This window comes from Phalangium opilio, unplaced genomic scaffold (assembly GCF_054372755.1).
Source record: "Phalangium opilio isolate 3A_F unplaced genomic scaffold, DU_Popi_V2 ptg000014l_1, whole genome shotgun sequence".
Taxonomy (NCBI): domain Eukaryota; kingdom Metazoa; phylum Arthropoda; class Arachnida; order Opiliones; family Phalangiidae; genus Phalangium; species Phalangium opilio.
This window is the reverse complement of record NW_028324149.1, coordinates 46,986-71,083: the sequence shown is the minus strand read 5'-3', so window position 1 is coordinate 71,083 and position 24,098 is coordinate 46,986. Positions and strand designations below refer to the sequence as shown.

The 24,098-nt window shown below is 35.4% G+C and overlaps 1 protein-coding gene across 2 annotated transcripts in view; it reads left to right on the top strand.

The window, feature by feature from the left end:
• Nucleotides 1-5,906: 5,906 nt before the first annotated feature.
• The window catches only part of LOC149704930 (uncharacterized), a 35,731-nt gene continuing 17,539 nt past the window's right edge, over nt 5,907-24,098 (top strand). The window contains exon 1 of one of the 2 annotated variants that reach the window (XM_089865062.1): nt 5,907-6,097. The gene's annotated coding sequence lies outside the window, so the exon portion shown is untranslated. Of the gene's footprint in view, nt 6,098-10,535; nt 10,583-24,098 lie in introns of those variants that run through there. The other variant, XM_089865064.1, reaches the window with a different exon arrangement.

Here is a 24,098-nt window from a genome sequence, read left to right as displayed (position 1 = left end):
TGATTATTTAATTATGTGTGTTGAATTTCAATTAACTAAAAGGTGGGGTTGGTGTTTCTAGACCACCCTAGACTTTGTCAAAGTTTTCCATCTTGCGAATCTGACCCCACACATTTGGAATATTTAACCCTACGCAAAATGTCATGAAACCCCTCAGACAAAAATTCAAATTCTCTATCTTTGAATCAAGAGGTCAAAGGTGAAAGTTGAGCCCAGCTCCCTGATCCATGGACTTCATCTACTTAAAATTACACTAACAACCAAGACGAACTTATCTTCTACCTGTCATGCACTAACCATAATGACTATATTTAAATTGATAAACTTGAATTAATCTATTAATTAAAATTCTCGGACTAACCGTGACATTCCTTTATGGTGCTATCCTTTGTTGAGTCTTGTTATTCCTTTCAATAAGCTTAGCTCCTTCTTTGCAGTAACCACGATTAGAATCTATTTCACATATTAATCAACTCGAATTAAAGTCTTAAAATATAGTCACGAACATAATAAAAACGGTAATTTAACAAAATACAATATACTTCATTATTCACCCGAAAAACATTTAAAGTTTGAAAAAGTTAAGCCTAATTTTGCCTTTAGCGCACGTGCGGGACTCCGATTTCACTATTAGGCCTTGAGCACCAGGAAGAACTGAGCGGGAGACCCTACGCGGCCCAGCACTGACGGGGGCCGTTAGGTCGTATGTGTATAAGCAGGGAAGGAAATGAGGTTTACTTGGGAGGTGACGGAAGGTGGAATTGGGGTAAGTCACCTCCGGCGGACACGGGACAGTCGGCACCTATAGGGTAGGATCGCCGACATGTGTCGTATTCCCTCAAACTTTGCCGCCCAGAAGCTTGGCTTACAGGAGTGCGCCACACTCCCGGCAACGAGCCAAGTTCAATTCATACCCTAGTCATAGCCCATTCGATCACGTGCTCAGAGACGCTAGCTGCTGGCGCTACATTTGCAGCTTGCGTTTGTATGCGCATGATCGAATTGGGTATGCCCGGGTAAAGCTATTTTCAAAATCAAAGATGCAGAATTAGACGGCCGACTTGAATGACAAAAAAACATGGGAAATCAAACATGCCTATTTCCACGGCCACTTAAACAAGGTGCACCTTATAGACGAGCTACAAAGTGTTAGAATTATTTTTAGTAAATATAGCCTAGTATGAACCGAAACAAATTAAACCTTTCTAGTCAAGAATTGACCCTTAAAAACATACTGAAAAGGTTATGTAACTAATAAATATTTTGATTTGTTGTAGCTTTCAATGATTATTTATTTATTAATCTTTCAATTATAATAGAGTAAGTTTACTCCTAAGGAAAATGTCTTACTATATTTCCATTTAAAATTATTAATGGTAAAGTTTTATCTAGACTTGTTTCACTCAATTCCAGCGCAACTAACGCGTTAAAATAAAATATGTTATATCAAAGTTACGAGAGAAATATCTTGAGGTTACCGTAGAAAAGGTCTAAGTTTCAAGGCGCAATTTTCCCAACACGCACTTTGGTTTATAGAATTTCCTGAAATTCTTGAAAGTCAACTAAAATATTTATGAAAACGTTGGAAAATTTTACGCATTCTGCCCGGGAATTTTGTAGGGGTCATCCATACAGAATTTAAAGGTCATTCACGTATATATAGAGTTCCGTGAATATTTATGAAATATCACTCTGGTTTAATGTAGAAATGATTTTTTTCGTATAATTATGTAAATACTGGAAATTTTTGGTTAGGCTTAGCGTTTCAAACCATATTTAGATAAAATATTTTGTTATTTAATGAATTTAGCTTCCAAATATCAAACGAGCGTATCACAGCTGTGAATAATCACCAAATAAGTTAACGAAACTACTCTTATTTGACTTTCAAACTAAAATGGCCAAGGCGAGTGATTAGGCTTAAGACATATCTAGGCCTAAAATCGACCTCTTCGTTGTTTCTATGGCAATAGACAGACAGAAATTTAAGACAGGTAAAATATAGATTTCTTAACTAATATAGCCAAGGCTTAAGTGGATAATTAGGCTTAACACATATCTAGACCTAAAAGCTACCGTTTCTATGGAAATAGACAAAAATTTAAGACAGGTAACGACATGCAGGAAAATATTTCATCGAGTTAAATAATTAGGCTTAACTAAAATCATTAAAACAACATCTACTGTTGAAAAACGACTTCCTTAGCTGATAATACGAAACAAGGGCGATAGTATCTTATGAGTTTTTTCATATTTAACATGAATATACTAATTTTTCCTAAGATTACAGTAGGTTTTATGGGAAATCAATTTTGAACCGAAAATGCATGTAACTTGTACGAAATTTTGACCCAAGTACCACCCTAAACAAAATATCAAACCACTAGAAACCCCCCAAAGAACTTGGGTCCTAACTAACCTTTTAGGAACACCATGTATATTCATGATGAACGCTAATAAATTCACGCGCTGGCTGCGGTTTAAAATACTTCCTTCCTAGCGTTCTAATTAATTCACAGGGTGATAAAAAAACCGATGGTATACGCCTATACTAGAACAATTTATTTTACCAATATGCAAATTTCCATTTTAACTTAGCAATAGAAATAAACCTCTTGTTCTCTTTTTGAACCTCCTTCAACCTTACAAGGAGCAAAATTTATCAACGTAAAGAATATAGTTTCTACAGAGAAATGTACCCTTTCTAAGACAGTAAAAGGGTTTGTGCAAAGATAAGAAAATGAAGAAAGAATTGCTATTAAGAGACGTAAGGGTTCGAAAAAAAGGACTGTTGGAAGATGGGGGTGGGGGGGGGGCTGGAATTTCGATGTAAATCGGCTTAGGGCCGAGGAGATTAATGAACGAACTCGATCTTAAAGCTGACGCCGCGAAATTAAGAAGGATTAGTGTCCAACGTCGAGAAATAAAAGCGACAACCACGAATTAAGGACAGGTTCGTTTCACGTCGAATGTGCATTCGAGTTTCATTATAGTTTGAAAATTCCATAAATTGAATTATTCGATTAAACATAAGTGTGTATTTAAGTAAGAGTCCTAACTGCATGACTTCAACCATAAGTTCATAAGATATGTTCCATAAGTTTGTCACTGGTTACAAACTGAAGCTTGTCATGAAGTGACGTAGGTCATAGATTCGAGGTAAAGCGACGCCTGGTGTGGCGCTGTCAAAGGCTTAGTATAGACTAAATAGGACTAGATGGATGGCAAAATTAACCACCGAGCGTATGGAGGACTTCAATTCTTGTTTGTCGATCTCGAACTAGCTCGAGCATTACGAAGTATAGGTAGTGGCATACTTATGGAACGTATCTTATAAACTTATGCTTCAACTGATAATCACAGTCCAATCCCAAATTGCTTTACTACTACTACAACGTGCCTAGTGCTAAACTAACAGCTCTATAATAAATACAAGATACATGGCTAAAAAACCGGGTTTACAATAAGTACGCATCAAAGGTGGACGCAAAGACAAAAGAATTAGAAGAAGATCGTTTTTTTTCTCCTCTTGTTGTTGAAAGGTGGTTTCTTAGCATTACAAGTTTTAAAGTGATAATGAAATATCATAGATAAAACTTCGATAAGAAAAACCCGTTGCATTGATAAGGCTTGAAATATTAAGACATAACAGGAAGATTTCTCGGTTACATTTCTGGGCGCCATTTTCCGTGATAAGTAAGGTAAACTTTCTTTTGGTAAATTCAGTTTTACTGAGCGTCGAATAAGCAGTCGATTATGACCTTTCCTTATTCGTGTGTTTCAATTTCCCTTTAAGGGTTTTAGAGAAACAATTTTTATTCCAGGAAAAAGGGATTAAAGTTTCGCCAGAAAGGATTTAAAATAGAGGAAAAATTCGGTCCAATTTCATCGTGGATTTTCGATTCTTAACACGGCTTAAATTACCGCGAATTTCTTATTCAACTAAGCCTAACTAATTCCAAATTCTAACATTAAATAAATCCCTCTATTTTTACATGTGGTAATAATTAACTTTTAACGCTATATATATGGATTAAAAATATTATTTATCGGGATGATGATAATTGAAAATATGGGATAACATATATGATAATTAAAAATATGGGATAAAAATGTTAGTTAAAAATAAAGGATACAAATCATGTTCGTTAAAAATGTGGGATAAAATTGATGTTAGTTATAAATGAGGGATAAAATTAATGTTAGTTAATTATATGCTATAGAAATAACGTTAGTTAAAAATATGAGATAAAATTAATGTTTTTTAAAATAGTAGTAAAATTATTTATAATAAATTAATTTGAAACAAAACAACTTGCTTTTTCCTATTCTTCGCCTAGTGGGTAGCTTCACCTCGAACATTAATGTGTTGCGTGGTAAACATTTCTACAGGGGCTATGGGAAAATACATGGACTTGATTCATCCTAAATGTTAGCTTCCCCTGAGAAAATTATTCGTAAATAATGAAATTCCATTCATTTCTGATACAAAACCTAATACATAATGTAACCGTAAGTAAGTGAATTAGAAACGCTCCAGTTAATTCGCTAGCAAAATGTCAATTTTTAGACTTTGCACAAAAAAACAAAAAAATAGTTTTGCCATTACGTCGTCTAGGTCTGTAGGAGGATAAAATAGATTGGGATCACCCAACTACGGCGTCGCCACTCGAGAACCTAATTAGTTACGGTACAATCGTCACAGAACCAGACGAAAATGTTGCTGACAATTTTAATATTTGTCGCCAGGTCGATCGAAACATTTTTCACCGAGCTTCTTGACATTTAGGCTTATAATTTTTTTATATATATATAATTAATTAAAGAGAACATAATCAATATGTGTCGAAATTAAAAAATATTAATTAAATTAAACTAAATTAAATTATTGGAGCTGAAGCGTAAGCTTTGGCCAGAGAGAATATAGCAAAGAGGAGTAGAAGCTTAAAATTGAAAGATAATTCTGCAAAAGTTTTCCGTTCAAAGCAAAAATTTAAAGATACTATATATTAAACCAAACTAAAATGGCAATAATCCCATTTAATTTATCTCCCTTACAAGTCGCTTAGAGACTATATTATAAAATTACCTTTGTATTAACTTTAAAACTGTTTGAAGAAAAAATATCATGACGTTATTTCAACGAAAATGGCAAATTTCTATTTAAATTTCTCTCCCATCTAAGCTACTCAAACACTATAGTGTAGAGAGAATATAGGAAGAGGAGTAGAAGTTTAAGATTGAGAAGAAGCGTCTTCGTTATAGGTTTCTCATATAAAATTATACCAAGTCAAAAAATACACATTTAGATCCCTTACAAGACGCTGAAAGGCTACACGATTATAGCTAGTCATGAAAATCTTAAGGTAAAAAAATTATATGTACGGAGAAGGTAGGTGACTGAAGAAACAGTTCCCTTAAAGGTTTCTAATTGGGTCTCTTCACTAATCTCACGCCTACACTGACCCTAAACGTTGGCCCCTAGCTCCTAGGGTTAAAATGGGTTTTAACCTCCTTTATAAGACTTCCTTTAAGAAAGAAACAAAAAAAAATCTAGAGATTACAAAAAATGGTGTATAGGTGTCAGTCCCGATTCCGGGGGGCTCTCGGAGTAGCTCCAGAGTAGCTCTAGAGTAAAACAACACTTGCACCGGCTGGTATCCAAATTCATAAATAAAGTAAATCTTACGTAAGTTCAGATCTTTCCTTTTCTAAGTCGAGTTATAGTTACTTATGTCGGTTTTATATGAATCTGTCTATTTTTATCGATTAACCCATACAAAAATGGGGCAGTTTCTCTACGCTATAGCGGTACCTAGCGGATTGTGCTGGAACTATACTCGAGCTGATCTTCTAAAACGTTAGGAGCGATCCTGAACTAAGACGTAAGAGTCCGGAGCAAGAGTTCGTGTGTTCGGTTGTTTCGTGGAAATTTTCCGAGCTATATCCTCGTGTTTTTAACCAAAGTACAGTTACGTTTCGCTAAGAGTGTCATTTGTTCGGGAAAAACAATTATAATATTCCCTTGATTGCTTATTGACATTTAAAACTAATCACGATTAAGTCCTGGTAGATTCTTAAATTTTGTGATTCTAAGGTAAGATACATTTTATATTGAAATTTAATTATACCTTACTAAATTTAAATTAAATAACGTTTCGCTAAGAGTGTCACTTGTTCGGGAACACAGTTATCATATTCCCTGATTACTTATTGACAATTAAAACTAATCACGATTAGGTACTAGTAGATTCTTAAATTTTGTGATTCGAAGGTAAGATAAATTTATAATTAATTTTAATTATACCTTACTAAATTTAAATTAACTTAAGAGTGCTATCGTTTTAGTTTAATTAAAACGTTTGAGCTAAATTAAAAATACTTCCGCACTCACGTATGTCGCGGTCAATAAATTTAATGGAATGAAATATAACGTAATGTCAGTTGCCGGGGTGGTCAAACGCATCGTTGACATTCATAAAGATCGAAGTATTACATTTTTAATAGATTACGTACCAAGGAGACCACCTGTTATAAAACAAAGTGACAATTAATGGCCCCATCATAAACCCATAACCGGAAAAGGGTTGGACTACACGAAATCAAGTGATACTTTATGACAAAAATCGTTAAAAACCGGAGGGCTTTGACCTACGCAACCGAATAGTTTCACTCTTGTCCTAAATATAAATACGAGCGTAGGAATGCATACAGTTACAAGGAATCATTGCGCCCCAATATATCCTTTGTTAATTTCTATGCGGTTTTTGTGGGCCGGGCTTGAGAATATACGTGACATCACGCCTCATAATAATTCTGATGGCGTTTATCTAACTGTGACTTCATTCGTCGGTAACAAGGCGAGGTAAAATTCATCATAGATAATGATTAGTCTAGCTAACTCTTCTCACAAAATCCGCAGTTCTCGATACGTTGAGAAAATGAAATGTACATACACGCAATGCATTATTCTTATTAGATATATGTATTGCTGATGAAAGTTAATACCAACAATAAAGGTACTCGACTCAGAGATATAAATAATTGTGGTTGACCTGATTGACATTTCTTTTTTGTTAACTTTGTGTAAGACAGTAAATAGCGAAAAGTGGAATCTAGTTAGCCTAGTTTATATATTTACAAAGAAAAATTACGTATCTACGAAGCGCCTTATTATATTAGTCAAACATAGATTTAGTTTGTTTACTCTGTTAACAAAGTTAAAGATAAATAGTATTGCATACATTTAGTACTAGTTAAGTTACCTGTCTTTGCCCGTGTATTTTAATGGGGCCTGCCCGCTCGTATCGGAAAACAAAGGTAGAATAGACATTCGTAACATAAGTTCGTAGTCTCAATTTTCAGAAATTTAACCAAATCCCTTCTCTATCAAATATCTTGTTTAGTCGAATCAAATTAGGAAATTAATGAATTTTTATGCATAAAAAGAAAACAAACAAACAAAGTAACAAACCCGAGTGCATACCTCAGGAAGTTTAAGTTTTAAATACGTAGGCGGAAAACCTAAATTCATAACGAGATTCTAGTACTTAACGTTGAGATCAAAGAGTGCCGAGGGGTCAGTCACTAAACGTAACCTTTGACTTTTAACAGCCTATTGCGCGCATTACATAATCACAATTTAGAATTCTGTGAGTGATTAGCCCCTCTTAGTAAATTCAAAGGGGTTTTTGAGATACATTCTTCAACAACACAAATCACAAATATTTATATTTATATAAATAAAAAAAGTTTAAATCCAAAAATTTTACTTTGACCTTGACCTGACCCTGTGATCGATACATTTTCTTTTTATTTATTCCTGAATTCTTGAAGTTCCCCTTTTTGCAAATTGGTTTCGAAGTAACTTTGCTATACAGGGTGATTCTGATAAGTCTGCATACCTAAATTAAGGGGGATGCTTCTTTGAGTACACGATTTTGAGTCGTAAATGTAACTTCTATCTCCATCCATTTTGATTGCCCCAAGTTCGAGTTATGATTTGATGGTGCGTTTTAGGGATGACCCCTTAATTAAATTACCAATCATTGTCTGTTCAGTTTCGTAATTAAATTTAAGGGGTCATCCGTAAAATACTCGGTTCAATCTTCAAAACAGTGTCCCTTGGGGCAATCAAAAAGGCGATAGAAGTTATTACATTTTTGACTCAAAATTGATTTCCCAAAGAAGATCCCCCTTAATTTATGGATGCAGACTTATCAGAAACACCCTGTATATTGCCGTAGTTTTCTCTGTGTTACTAAGTATGTTGACGTATAGCTTTCGACTTATACAAATTTTCCACTTCAATGCGTTCGGTTTTTTTAAAGAAGTTGAAAGAGTCGCGGTTCTGAATACCGCTCTTTGGTTGGTAAATACGGATCGCTACAGTTTTTACTTTTACGCGTAACTAAGCCTTAGCTAAAATATTTCAAACGTGGGCATATTTCGGAGTTAAAGCTGCGATGAAAATTCTAGCATTTAAGTAGCTTGGATCACGGTTACCGGTAAATAACCACTTCAGAACTCAATTTTTTAGATTATTTTTAAGAGCTAACGCTTAGTTAAAGTATTTGCAATGTTTTTAACTATATTATAGTGTTTAAGTGGCTTGAACAACAGCGATTATTAACTCGTATAATAATGGCAGGTAGTCTAAGGCAAACATTGCGTAATATAATTTTTAATAACTTAAAGGCGATCATTATTAAAAATTTATGAAAAACCTGCAATACCATTTATGAAAAATTAAACAGAGAATTCTAAAGGCTATTAAATTAATTATTATTGCCTTATTAAATATTTAAAAAACCTTACAGTTTGCCTTAAGGTCTACGTCCTCAACTTTTACCTTTTGACTGCACGCCATTATTCCTAAAACCAACTGGGAATTAAAAACAAAAATACTCGGTTCAAGAGTATTATAACCAGTCATTATAACTGTAATGGAACTTTGGGATATTAGAGAAAGGTATACCAGCATTGCGCCCTAAGCCTTGGGTAAAGCTTAAAATCTATACGTCAAAATGTTTGGTTACTTTTCTTAGTTTCTAGCCTTCATTTTCCAAGATGGTGGAAGGTGATGAAATAAATATTAGAAGAAGAAAAAATCGAACAAACTTGCCGTAATAGAATTCTCAATTTTGCTTCACGAAATTTATTGAATTTCCGTGCATGATACCACGTGGGGGATTTACCGTTCTAAGCTCAATTGATGAAATTAAAAGATAATTTTAACGTCCCATAATAGCTTTAGTTTGCGCTCTTTATTGAAACCGGGATTTTAAAATAAAGGCGGGAAGAAAGCGCGCGCGGGCTTGATGCTGAGAAAAGGCGGGAAAGCTATTAAGTCTAAGAAAAGATCCAAATTATCTCCTTCTAGAGAGCGTGAGAATGGCGGGAAGGAAAACGCGCGGGAAATACGGAAATTGCGGGAAAGAGCTCGAGCCAAATTTATATATAGAGGCTGCGGTGTAAAGTGTCTCTTAGATGACATGGTTCAACTTTTGAGGTTTTTTTTTGTTTGTGCCATGCATTTGCGTAATCACTCCAGCCTTGATTGTCGTAGCCCCAAGTATTAAGTATTGTTAAAAAGGGAAGAAATAGGGCTATCACATATTCAAAGGGGTTAATTTTCTCTCATAAAAAGAGAGTTCTGACATAACAAAGTAAGAGAATTTGATGAAGAAAAAGTTATCTTTTGCTAATTTGTTTAATGTTTAATTACTCGGGCCCTGATTGTTGAAACCACAATTATTTAGTATCCTTGGAAAAGGAACATATAGTTCTATGAAATATGTAAATTATTTCCATGTAACTCTTATCAAACTAGAGTTAAGACTGTTCAAAGTCCAAAACCATTTAAGTCTCTTAGCCATGCCATCTACGGATAGTCAAGATATTGAAGATGTGAAGTGTCGGGAAGGTGAGGGATATGTCAGGGCTCAGGCCCGTGTATGGTTCTAGTGCAAGCAGGTGAAATATTCTATACCACCAATTTTGGTTTGGCGCATGCATGGGCTTTGACTTCTAGAAAGAATTTAAAAGCGATTGGGTGTAGGACTAGCAATTTTCCCTCCTCGTATCTAGTGTCGGTGCGTGCGAGAAACTGTTCTTTTCGGGGTTCGAACCCCCGGGATCAATATTTAATGCGTGAAGCGCGTGACATCCTTTTTCCCCGCCTTCCATACAAACTCCCAAAAGTTTCCAAGACTAAAGAAAAGCTCGGGATTGAACTCTTCGACCTACTTAAGTGATATTGCCCTTTACCAAATTAAATTAAAACAAACTAAAGTTTTCAATGCGATTGATCCTCGCTTCTAAGAAATAAAAAAGAAGATGCAATTTCCAAGTACACCTGGGTTGATACAAAAAAGGTATATACTAGAGTCAAAGTACAATGGATGAATTTGAGTCTAAATTATTCTATGGTATTTTGCCCTAAGGATTGAGGATGTTTAAGCATGGAGTGGAAATAAGGATAAGAGTTGGTAAACCTATATATAAATCAAAGTTCTGACTGACTGACTGATAATCAACGCCCAGCCCAAACCGCTTGCCCTAGAAGGCTGAAAATTTGCAGGTAGGCGCGTACTAAGAAAGATTTTTCCAATCCGCCGTCATCTTAATAAATGGCGCCTATAAATGTTAAAAATCTTCTCTATGCAACAAAAGTCCGCGCGTTTCAACCGATTTCGCAAATATTTAGTACACTGGTTTCCTTTAACCTACAGACGGGCTGAATGGTCTTTTGGGTTCGATTTGTTGCCATCTTTTTAAATGGCGGCCACAAATTTAAAAACCCTTCTTTATGGAAGATAATGTCCCCGTGAAAAGTAATAAAAAACGTCCCGACGGGCTGACGGGCAAGGAATAAAAACCAAGATCAATCAAACAGCCTGAGTATTTGAGACTTATTGCAACTGTTAAGACTAAATAGTTAAACAAGTTGGGAAAACCAAAATATTACCTCTCCGAGTCGGGGAAAAGACTAGTATACGACACAATATCGAAATACTAGAGCAACATTTTTTCCCTTTGTTTTGTCTAACGAGGCTTAAGTCATTGAATAGTTCTCTCTACATTGTAAAATATATAATCATCCGCTAATCCTAGGTTTCAAATCATTATTTACAAAGAATATATAAGTTCTATGTTAAATTTTATTCTCCGATGCATACCACTAACCCCATAACGATTAGCCCTTTCACTGATCTAATGCTACCATGATGCTTTCTTCTATTATAAAATCTATATCTGATTATTTAAACGTGTATTTAACTTTCGGCTCACTCTGAACCGTTAATGTCCCTTCATTACAGACACGATAATCAAAACCCAAAGTTTACTCCACCTCAGGTCTCAATTATTTACTCTTTGGTTTACTAAGCCTATTGCAGATCAAGCTTGATTTACCCGACAGAATCCAGGCCTTAGCTTTCTTCTTGAAATAACTAAAACAAGGATTATTCTATATACAGATGTAGTATAGCTTAAGTAATATATAAACAGCCATTTCAAATAATAATATTAAAAAATATCCTTGGAATATAAAAATGAAACAGAGCTTTAAAGCTACAAAAGTACTAAATGCATCGTAATTACGAAAAGGATGTCCACATATTCACTTTATATTATGGAAAAAGTGAATATTAAGGTTCTGTAGGATTTCTTAACACATCAAAACAAAGCGAACTGCTAACTCGGCGCACTAGTGTGACAACGGACAGACACACACAGACAAAAAAATAGACTGCTCCATAACTCTTTCCGTATTAATTTTGAATTGAGAAAAGAGATGATCTTAAATATAAAAATAAATATAATTAATATTTAATATTTTTTTCGTTAGTTATTCGCCTTATTGAACGTTACATCGTTTTAAAAAAGAACAATTAAACATTCTTGAGAGACTTGACTAATATTGGCGTTTGAAATGAAGCATACTCCGGTTGCTTCGCCTTACTAAAATAGGTAGTATATAAGGGTTTCGAATCGCAGCTATGGATAAGAACAGCGCAATTGCGTGAACCTTTGGTGGAAGCCCCACCTTAGGGAGGCCGGACGTTTCTCGTAACCCTGGCCGATCGCCGCGTATGTCTTAACCTTAACGATGATGATGGAGTAGAAGCCAGGTGTGCAGACTGGTGTCCATGTGGGATGGACAAAAACAATGACCAGTAGATGGTGGTGTGTAGAAACCAGTGTTTACAGACTGGTGTCCATGTGGGATGGACAAAGACTAGAAGATGGTGGGGATCTCATTAGAAGCCAGGTGTACAGACTGGTGTTCATGTGGGATGGACAAAGACCAGAAGATGGTGGTGATTAGAAGCCAGTGTGTACAGACTGGTGTAAATGTGGGATGTACAAAGACCACAAGAGGGTGGTGATTAGAAGCCAGTGTGTACAGACTGGTGTCCATGTGGGATGGACAAAGACCAGAGACTGGTGATGTTAGACAGGCAATGGAGTAATAGCCTGTAAGTGTAGTACAATTTCCGAAATTTCCGGAAATTGAGAACACGTTTGCTCCGATTTGCAAACTGCGAACGCGGTCACGTGGGTGTAACAACAGACAGACAGACAGACACACAGACAGACACACAGACACGTCGAAATTAGAACCTCTCCGTGACATACGTCACTCGGAGAGGTAAAAAGGCTTAGAGAACGATACTACAGCCCAGACTTATAGTGCTAACTGATCCGACTGCACTAAAGAGCAACCAGACTGAAATGGGTACTACTATATGTAGGTAGGTGCTTATGATATGCGTTTGAATTAATTGCTAATTAGGGGAGCTTGTCGCGCACTCGAATTAATTACTATCCCGTAGCTCTTGTTATAGGCCTTCCCTAATACTAGCTAAGCTTTACGCCTAACCTCGCCAGAAACTGCGAAGTTAATTTACAAATATTAACTTTACCGGGAGAGACCTTACGGTATGTGGTTGGTAGCGAGGGGAACGCCACTTCAAATATTTGAAATTTAATCGAGTTCATTTTAGTTATGGCAGTTCATTACGTGATAACGCTGAAAATTTTGAACAACGGAGTGATTTTCCCCTCGTGTAGTTTTAGCACGAGCTTTAAAGGAATACCGAGTGGGTTAGCTATTTGATCTCCGCACCATGGATCTCAAAACCCCAAAGGGGATTGGAAAATGTGTGATTTCTATGTCGAAACAAAATTATACAGCGAGCACGTTATTAAAATTAGGTAAATTTTCTAAATTAAATTTTAGAGATTCATGTTAAAAGGTTACTCTTTAAAATTACGAAGATCAGTCTTTTCTTACAATAGTTTGAGTATAGCTAATCCAGCCTGTAGTGTGGGAAAGTTGTCGTTAATCCAAACTTACTAAATATTATTATTAAATTAATTTGCATATATTTAATTTAACTAAATTCAGCGTTGTTATACGATCTGAGAAAGCAGAAATTACAGGGCTATGAACTTAATTGCAATTAAGGTCTGTGATTTAATTCTAACACGAATTGTTAATTTAAAATTTGTCTTCTCTTAATTTATTTCTACGCACTCTCTGAATTTAAATATTAAAATACTAAATTCAAATACGAAATCAAGGTGCACTAAAACTTACCATCGTCCATGGGTTGAGGTCGTAAGTTCATATACATCTGTAAGTAAACAAAGAAAAATTCGAAATTCAAAATTAGTTTATTCATATATAACTGCTTTGTATGATCCTACTAAATTCAGAAATATTCCAACTATATTTCGTAGTATTTCTCCTACTTTTTGTAGTATTCCTACTCTTTTTCGTAGTATTCCTACTATATTTCGTAGTATTCCTCCTACTTTTCGTAGTATTCCTCCTACTTTTCGTAGTATTCCTACTATATTTCGTAGTATTCCTACCATATTTCGTAGTATTCCTACCATATTTCGTAGTATTCCTACCATATTTCGTAGTATTCCTACTATATTTCGTAGTATCCCTACTATATTTCGTAGTATCCCTACTATATTTCGTAGCATCCCTACTATATTTCGTAGCATCCCTACTATATTTCGTAGCATCCCTACTATTTTTCGTAGCATCCCTACTATTTTTCGTAGTATTCCTACTATTTTTCGTAGTATTCCTACTATTTTTCGTAGTATTCCTACTATTTTTCGTAGTATTCCTACTACTTTTCGCAGTATTCCTCCTACTTTTCGTAGTATTCCTACTATATTTCGTAGTATTCCTACTACTTTTCGTAGTATTCCTCCTACTTTTCGTAGTATTCCTACTATATTTCGTATATTCCTACTACATTTCGTAGTATTCCAACTACAATAATTTCTATATTTAACTATATGGAAAAATCGTTCGTCCTATATAGTTTTCGTTCCCTTTAATTGAATTAGTACATATACTGCCATGTACTTCCACTATCGGATTTCTTTTTTATACAACAAACCTGATGGAAAAACGTTTGTTCTTTCCGAGTTGTCAGAATTAACGACATTCGCGGAAATAGGGAGCTGTCACCAAAATATGCAAGACCAATTTTACTGATTTAATTACGTTATTCTACGACCCTAAGCCTTTGCAATAACAAAATCCTAAAAAAAAAAGAATAATACTCCAGTCAGCCTATAAGGAGACCGGATATTACCATTTTTTTATAAATAATATATTATTTTTGGTTTCCAAGGTCTATATTTTACAACCGAATCTTAAATTTAGTAGTTTAATATAGAAAACAAAACCGGTTTTTTTAGCGCATTTCAGTTCAAACTCGTATATGGCTCTTAAAACCTCTCCAATCACACCTAAATTTTTATACCTTGAAATTAGTCTATAATGCGATTCTTAGACCTATCTTTGAGTATGGCGATATCTTTTATAATACGGCCTGTAGTACTAACTTAAAACGAATACAGATAATGCAAAACCATTGTGCCAGACTAATAACGAAAATGCCAAAGAGATCTTCAGCCTCATTAGCAAGAAATACTGCGCAATTTAATGAACTCTATCAAAACTATATTAAAAATTTATTAATTTTGATGTTTAAAGTTAAAAACTAAAAGGTACCCCTATACATTGCGGAAAGATTCCCTGCGCAAAATTCTCTTAATAACACTAGAAGCCAAAAAACTGACTTTGTGGTTGAGGACTTTAAATCTAAATTTAGAAACAAGAGTGTTAAAATCAATGGAATCAAACATTGGAACTCTTTGCCAACGGCTGTTAAAAAATTGAACAATATTGGACAATTTAAAACAGAATTAACCTTATTCTTAAACGAGAAAATCTATTGAAAATTTTTGAAGTTTTAAAATTTTAAATTAACCAGGACCCTTTTGTAAATAAGATTCCATCTTAAAAGGATATCCTCAATAAAAAGCATTTTATTATTATTATTATTATTATTAATAATTTAATTGCGTAGGTAATTAACCTATTTTTGTGTTACTTTAAATAAAAATCAATCCACGAATCTCTTACCTAAGATGGTAAATTTTAGTTACAAATCATTAACTTTTTTGAAATTTTTCTGGTTAGAGAATAATTATAATAGGAGCGCCCTGATCTTACTCCTCTTATTATAATTCTCTTTATACTAACAGTGTTTATCTAGAGCAACACTTTCAAAGTGTTTTATATATAAGGCTTTGTCCACAGATCTCGGGTGAATGTATTGAAATGTTGCCACAAGGGGATATACTACTAATCACGCGTTATCCTTAACCAATTCGCCTTTCTTCCGTGTACATAATCTTTCTTCACTCTAGTAGTCCCTTGATCATGATTTATGAAGACGAACTTCGGATGATCGTACGTTCTTATTGACCCGAGTAATACGGTTTAGCCTATAACGAATCTTAGGAATTTTCCCATTGTTTTAATACATCTTTTATTCACGGGTTTAAGTCGGATTCTCTTAGCTTTTCACGCGAGGATCGGGATCGTTTTTCACACCGGCATCTCTCGAGCGAATACACGCGCCATGGGAAATCCTACGCCAAGGCCTAGCTTCCATCGTGCTAAGCCTCGGTTTGCAACGCGTCAACGACCGAAAACCCCAGCATGAACTCGCCTTAGCTCCATTCTTCTTACGATGGAAGAAAACCATCGTTCTGGAAGATACATTACCCTATACGAAATACCAAACTTTCACTAAAACAGACAGAAGAGCGTAAGTTAAAGTATCGAAGCCGCTTATTTTAAGCAACGAACACCAATGTTTTTGGCAAAGGCTTAGCGATTATTCCAAAATTCTCCTAAATTATTACCAAGTCTTAGCGTTTATTCCAAAAATCTTCAGGATTATCTCCAAATCCTTACATTTCATCCCAATATCTTCAATATTATTGCAAAGGTTTAGCATTTAATCCCAATATCTTCAATATTATTGCAAAGGTTTAGCATTTAATCCCAATATCTTCAATATTATCGCAAAATCCTAGCGTTTACTCCCAATATCTTCAAGATTATCGCAAAATCCTAGCGTTTACTCCCAATATCTTCATGATGATCGCCAAGGCTTAGTATTTATTCTAAACATCTTCAAGATTTTCACCTAGGCCTAGCTCATATCTCGAAAATCTTCAGGATCATAACCAAGGCTTACGGTTTCTCAAAGGAAAAATATAACAAAGCTGTATTCACACACTACAATTGTTTTACCCGGTACCTTTACTCGCGTCCGGTTTAATATTTTCAGTAAAAAGAACTCAATTATACAGTTCAATAGGTAGCAAAATAATGAACGGAAAAAGCAAAGGGTAAAAAGGAAAAAAAAATGCAGGAAAGAGAAATTCGAGGAAAATGTTAGTAAGGGGGGGGGGTAAAAGAGAATTTCTTTACTGGTGGGAACGAAAGCGACTAAAAGAATAAAAAACTAAAATGTTTCAAAGGGCAGATGGGAAAAGAGAGAGAGAGAAAAGAAAATTCTATTTTAAACGAAGCAGAAAGTGAATCATTTATTATTCGGAATTTTCCTGAGAAATATTATTTTTCTTTAAGTTAATTTTTATTTTTTTTTTTTGTGCTTAAAGTTTTTTCCCGAATAAAAATCTATATATGAACATATTGAAAGTATTTTTACTCTATCGGAGTTAAGTGTAAATCAAGGAGAGAGAGAGAGAGAGAGAGAGAGAGAGAGAGAGAGAGAGAGAGAGAGAGAGAGAGAGAGTGCCGAGATAAACTCTTTTAAAAAGAAGCATTGTTAAAAACCCGAAAATTCATCTGTCCTATATCCTGATTTATTAAAACTCAGGATTTTAGGGAGTGGTGGTTATCTCTAGCAAACCTTCCTTCTCGCTCATCAATCTCAGGCTGTCCAAAAATACGGACATAGTTCACTTACTAATTCAGTTAAAGATATCTATACCAATTATTCATGGTGTTTTATTTCCCTAAGCCTAATTTATTTTTGTGACGTAAATTATAAGCCACTCCTACTTATTTCAACTGGACAAATGTCTTGACAAATTTTTGTATTACTTAATTAATGAGTTGGAACCTGCTTTACAACTTCGAAATTAAGTTTTTTGATCGATAAGAATTTGTCCAGAAGCAGATGGATCGCGAGGCACGTGATCTGTGAAGTTTTTAAGCCCCTTCTTCTTAGTTCAACTAGATAAATACCAATTTTATTCGTCTATGAAGTTACTAGCGGGTTGAAACTATAACCTTTAGCTCCAAAAATGAGTTTTTAATCGATAAGAATGGGTCCAGAAGCGGATGCATTGCGAGACACGTGACGCGTAAAGTCTCTAAGCCCCTCCTACTTAGTTCAACCAGATAAATACCAAAAAAAAATTCGTCTATAAAGTTACTGGCGGGTTGGAACTAGATATAACCTCGAAATTAAGTTTCTTAATCAATAAAAAATGGCCGAGAAGCGGTGGGACGGACTAACTTGTCATTTATACACTGTTAAACGGGGGGATATTTTTTTTTCTTATTACTAAAGAGATTTTCGACTCATTTCATCAAAAAAGTGGGAGAGAAAATAAAAAAAAATGACCTCTCCCTCCCTGATCTCATCCCGGACCTCCCCCTCATCTTTTTACTAATAAAGATGACTTTTTTCAACCTGTACTCGGGACTGAGTACTCAGGAAGGGCTCGAATCTTTTCTACGACCCCCCCCCCCAGTCAAATTAAGGGAATTATTCGGAGCTGGTTTCTTTCAAAATTCAATTGCACCGGAAATAAGCGACATTTTTTTGTTCTTTTTTCCTTTCTTTTTTTTAAAACATTTTTGGAATTTGAAAACGGAGGGTATAATGACAATTTACGTTCGACTTTTCTTTTAAAGAGTTAAAGGAATAGTATAACCTAAAATCAAACACAATATGAAACCTATAAATCTTCCAGTCGATTGCCAAGGTTGTAACGTCATATTCATTTCCAAAATTACGCGATTTTTTAACGAATTAGCGTCCTTAAAATTCTTACAGGCTCCAATTGGTGATATCAAGGCCCAGTGAACAGTAGGTCATGATGGCAGAGCTGTTTTTTTGAGGTGTTTCTATACCTTTAACGGGGGTAGTAAGAAGTGTACTAAGTTGCGAGCACGGAAATCATTTAAATTAATATAAAATACCGGAGGAAATAGGTCCCTCGTTACGATGTTATATGTATAATAATTCAATTTCCAAAGGCGGTATTTACTTTGATGATATAGGCCTAAATTCGTTTCTTTCATATGATAAACCTTAACCCAATTGAGTTCTACACTAAACTACCTCGATTAATCATTGACTTAATAATATAAAGAGGACCAAAAATTATTTGGGGGTTTTATTTTTTTTTTTTTTGGAACCAAAATATACGCGGTGAACTTAGGGGAATAGATTATTTACTTCCCCCAGCGCGTCTAGGCCTACCTTTAAACAGCAATTTCGGAAATTAAATTTTGGAAAATTTACCTAATCTTATTTTTTTTTTCTTTCTAGGCCAAGCCTAGTGCATACCGTTATTATATTATATTTTTTTGTATATCGACAAAGAAATCACGTGCAGTTTTCGTAAGGGTTTTAAAAGATTCATGGGTTCTAAATCATCGTATTTAAACTTACGATATAATGGCTCTAAAAATGTCAGAGTAATATCGTAATAGATCGAGTTATGGAAGGGTTTGGTTACTTTAAGTACAAGCAATGTACTCGATGGAATTTTGTACTAAGCCTTGGCCCGAGAAAATTTTTCCCCGTCGTTTTCCCAAAAGCCTCCCCTATTAAAAATTGATGGAATGTAAGAGTTTATCGAGGTCAACTCTAGCTGTGGCGCCAAACTAGGCGGGGAACGAAAGAACCCGAGCAAAGGCCCAGGGTCCAAGCGTAAAAATGCATGGAAAAGAAAAGTAGTTCAGAGGAGGGACTATCTTTTATTTATAAAGGGGACACACTCTCACTCTCTCTCTCTCTCGCTTTCTAGTCGGACAACTGTCACCCTTGGGAGTTAAAAGTTATTCCTTCTTGAAAAATGCCTGTTGAAGCATCGGGAAAACGCTTAAACTTCGACCAGGAAAATCTCCCCCACTCTAGCTTCCCGCCATTTTTCCAATGAACCAAGGCTTAGGTCCGAAGTCAGAAAATATTCCAAGAATTTTGTTTAGACCGAAACAATTTTACTTTGGAATGAAAAGCGCGGGGCGCGGCGGTTTTCCCGCCTTTTATATACATATATATATTCCTGAATGGATAATGCAATCTTGTTTTTCTTTCTTCTTTCCCTTCATATTTGCCAAGGCTTACGTAAATGAGAAATCCTATCTAATTCCACGCTCGACTCTGAGAGTAGGATCTTGATTAGGGGTTGCTTTACAATTGTTGTTGAATTTTAAAACATTTTCGACTCAAAATGACCCGGTTCAACCACTTTTTTTTTTGAACACCCCGTATAAACGCATGCGCACTACTTCTCCCCGAGTTTCTTTTCCAAGGCAAATATGGCCTAAATAATAAGTTCGTAAATATTACAACCACGATTAACCAATAGGAAAATTATCAATTCAAGGAACGTTCATTTCCTAAATTCTCTTGGGGGATATAAGATTAACCAATAGTCGATAAAAACGCTGCAAAGGCTTAGCTACACGGGTTCCTATCAAATACTCGCATTTTGATTCGTTCTCTGTCGAATCGCTTAAAGAGAGCTTAAACTCCGCGTGGTGTGTTTCTGTTAAGCCTCGGCTTCTGTTGGAAAGGGAAAAGAGATCCTACAGCTATAGCTTCCTTGCTTGAGTTATATTAAACCCTGCAGATAGTTCAGTTACAGAAGGTCTTAGATAGCGAAACTATTTAGCCATTACGCTTGCCCCCTAGCGAGCTTCTTCCGTATTAAGCTTTGCTAGAATGTTACTGGAACCAGCAGCTTATACGCCGGAAAAGATGTCAGGGGAAAAAAATATAATGATAGTAAAGAAAACGAAAACGAAAAAAAAAAAGTTTAACGATCAAACGTCGCTACATGGACATGGACCTAACGACTTTAGACGTCGATTCTAACCTAAGTTTGAACGTCCTACATTTATGGGTTTTGCCGCCCAAGCTGCTCAAAGGCTATAGTTAATATTTACTCGGAGAATCAGCAAGTACAATACTAGGGGTCAAGATACTGTCGCACTTTTGGCTATCATAAGATTTAACAGTTCAATTTAGACTGCTACCAAGAACCCACCCTCCTATCTCTTACCTCGATTTTGGCGACCATATTGAAAGTCGTCAGCTCAGGGCATACAATTTAGACTACCAAAATGGACGTCACGTACCCATAACTCCTCCCCTCCCAGTACCACTCTATTAGTTATTGCTAGTAACAATGCTGACGTCAAGTTTCGTAGGTCCTTCCCCTTACATCAGCTCACATTGAAAAACAGTTCCTAGTAATCCAAGAGCAGTTAAACAAAAACAAAAAAAACAGAACTACGGCTTGCACATTTTTACATCCCTTGCACTTAACTAGTTAAAGAACAAATCGTTAATTCCAAAAAAACCAAGGCTTAACAACTTCACGTACATCCATCGTAACTAAACTAACTCATACTCTCATAAGATCCAGTATTTTCGGTCCACACCATCGCCCAAAGTTTATGTAAGAACTTACAGGTTTCTTTATTCAGGCATTCCTACAAAAGTGATATAAAAACGAGGAATTCGGGCCTTGGCCGTATAAATATACATATAACAGCGCCATCTATTGGGCCTCGCTATCTAAATCTAGGCTTCTCTCTCTCAATAACTATTTGGCTCCAAGGAAAGAAGCAAATTTTTGCCAGAGAGAGGAAAGTAGTTCTGACCATAGATACTAGATCACGAGGGGGAAAGAAAAAAAAGAAGAATAGAAAGTGAAGCGCAACGTTTATTACATTTTGGGGCCCTGGGAAATTGTATTCAAGAAAAGTGATATATCCAATTTTTTTTCTTCTACATAATATCTATCTACATGTTATCGATGTAAGGAATATAAAGATGAAAAAAAAAACGTATTTCGGAATATTATTCTATTTTAAAATCAAAATGTTATTTTTCTGGATAAAAAAAATTCGATATAGTGCATGATAATAAAAGTTCACAATCTTCAAAAGGGGATTAGTTTAAGATGTTTTCCAGTAAAGAAATTTCGAATTTCTAAGAGTGGATTTTACTATAACGTAGATTTTTTTCATGGCCCGCCTGAGATTACATCATTCCTTTAAAAGGAAAGGTTCCTTTTTAGAATTTGCTTTGATATTTGAAGATGCATATTGAAAATAAATAAAAAAAACTACGTGCCAATATTGCGTTGGAGTATAAAATTCTATTGAATAACTCATAAGTGTAGGCACCTGAAAATTCAATCTTAATTAGTAATATCTTCATTAATATAGAAACATAGTTCGTTAAGTTCTTTAGAATAAAAACTAATATAGATTCTAGCAAACTTAATTGTGCCTTACATCTTACAAGCATTTATTTGTAGGTCATTGAAAGGTCACGAAATATTGGATAATGCTGATCAGAATAAAAAAAAATAGTAAATTCTAGCTTGACCCTTTTGGGTGTTTTACATTTATTAGTAGTTGAAAGGTCATGAACTATTAGAGCATACTTTTCCACAAAAGCTAACAAGATAAATTCAATTAATTAAACCTATTGTCACCCATTTTTCTCATTATCTAAATTCCATGTCTAGACGATTATTTCCAAACAAATCGATCTATAGTTGATTTTTAATGATATAAATACAAGATATTCAATCATATCAAAGCGACTCGAAAAGTAGAGAAAAATCATGCTCGTAATAAGATAAAGGTGTTCTATTTGGAATATATTTTTGGCTGAGCGCCTCTCGGAAAAGGGTCAAAACGGATCAATTCCTAGAAACGTAAATTGTCCCTATCGCCTAAATTAGGTCCATCCGGACCATGCAGGGATGAGAGGGAACAAACACCCAAAGAGGGCGGGGGTGGTGGCAATATTGGAAGGACCCCAAGGAGAAGGACCCACTTTTCCGGTGTTTATAACGCGAGGAAGAGACCAAGACACCAGGGAGAAATATAGGTATATCTACATAAGTAACTTAATTGAGGTCTAAGTTTAAAATCTTCCCATACCATCTTAGAAATAATAACTTTAACCACGGACTTTGTAATCTAAAGAAGACGTTTCTGAGACGCGAGCTCAGATCTTTAAACAGGATCATTCCAGAAAAACATAACAGATCCTAATTTTTAACGTCCCCAAAAGTGATTTAAAAAATTAAATTTAAAATTAATGACCTTGATATACTCTAAAAGAGCACTAATCTAAACCTCTCGCTCGTTCATATCATACCGATATTATTATAAGAAATCTCCCAGTTTTCGGATCCCCTATAGGGTTTATAAAATACTAAGTCCGCACCAAGCTTACAAAGTAGAAAGAAGACAATCCCTTTTAGCATCTTACGCTTTTAGTCGTACGAAGGTAGAAACTTAGGGGAGATTTACTTTACTTAAGACGCAGAAGTGAGTGTCTGTGTGCCTCCGTTTTCCAGGATGGTATAGAATCCAAATTTGTAGCTAGGCTAAGCCTTGGCCAAAGGAACTAGGCTAGGATGAATATTTGTGGTCGGTCGCTCCCCTCTAGGTAGACATCCCTAGAGACGTCAGTAATGGTTTTGGCCACGAGATATTTACGGCGTCCGACTAAAAGCATCTCTGCCTCCAATCGTCAGTTCTCTCAAATTCTCTCTCTCTCGACTAGTTCGACAGTGTGGAAGGGATCAGACCATACCCTATTTTGTCGAAAATAGCCTTACTGCATGTCGAGGGAAGATAAACTAAACTGAAGACCTAATTGTTAGTTTTTTACGTTTAGCATTTAGTTAATTTCCTAATTTTATCTGTCCAACTGCACAGATTACATCAGTAAAACTAGGTAATTAAAAGTTGTTTGTTGTTAAGTTCTTCTCAAAGTTGAGAAGGTAGCAAACCCCTAACCTTTAATCCCGTTAAGAACGTCCTATTCTAAACCACTTACACTTAATGATTAACCCCTAATTAAAAGTAATTTTATTTAATTTGAAAGTTGCAACAAAATATTAGTTTCTAAGAAAACCAAAGCATGCACATTACGAGTGAGTGCAAGTGTCTACATAGACGCCGGGTAGCTTATCAGCGAGCTGACTTTTCCTTTCAATTAGTTTACCATTTATTTTATACCTGCACGCATAATACTATCGGTTTATCCGATCTTTTCCACCCTGTATAGTAATACTCTCACCGCTGCTAAAATGCAATAGGTAACTTAGTGGTCTCCTATGCATCGCAATACCGCGTGACAAGTAACCGAGAGTCAAATGTAAGTAACTCCATCTGAAATGAAACCGTCTTCCCTGTTTGAAGATTAGGCGATCGGGGACCTTACTACCTTTTTGCACCTTAATATACCTTGAACAGGGCGTACCGAAACGTACACGTATTCTATTTCTGCGTTTTAATAAGAAGATAAATTTGGTTCAGAGAGACATAGAGGCGCGATTCTCAGTCGGAGGTATTAGATAACAAAGAGAATTATAGCGGGAGTGGAGACTTTTCTATTAAAAATCTACTCGATCTGTATTTTTTCGGATAACTCTACAGGGAAATCCCTATTTGTAAAATA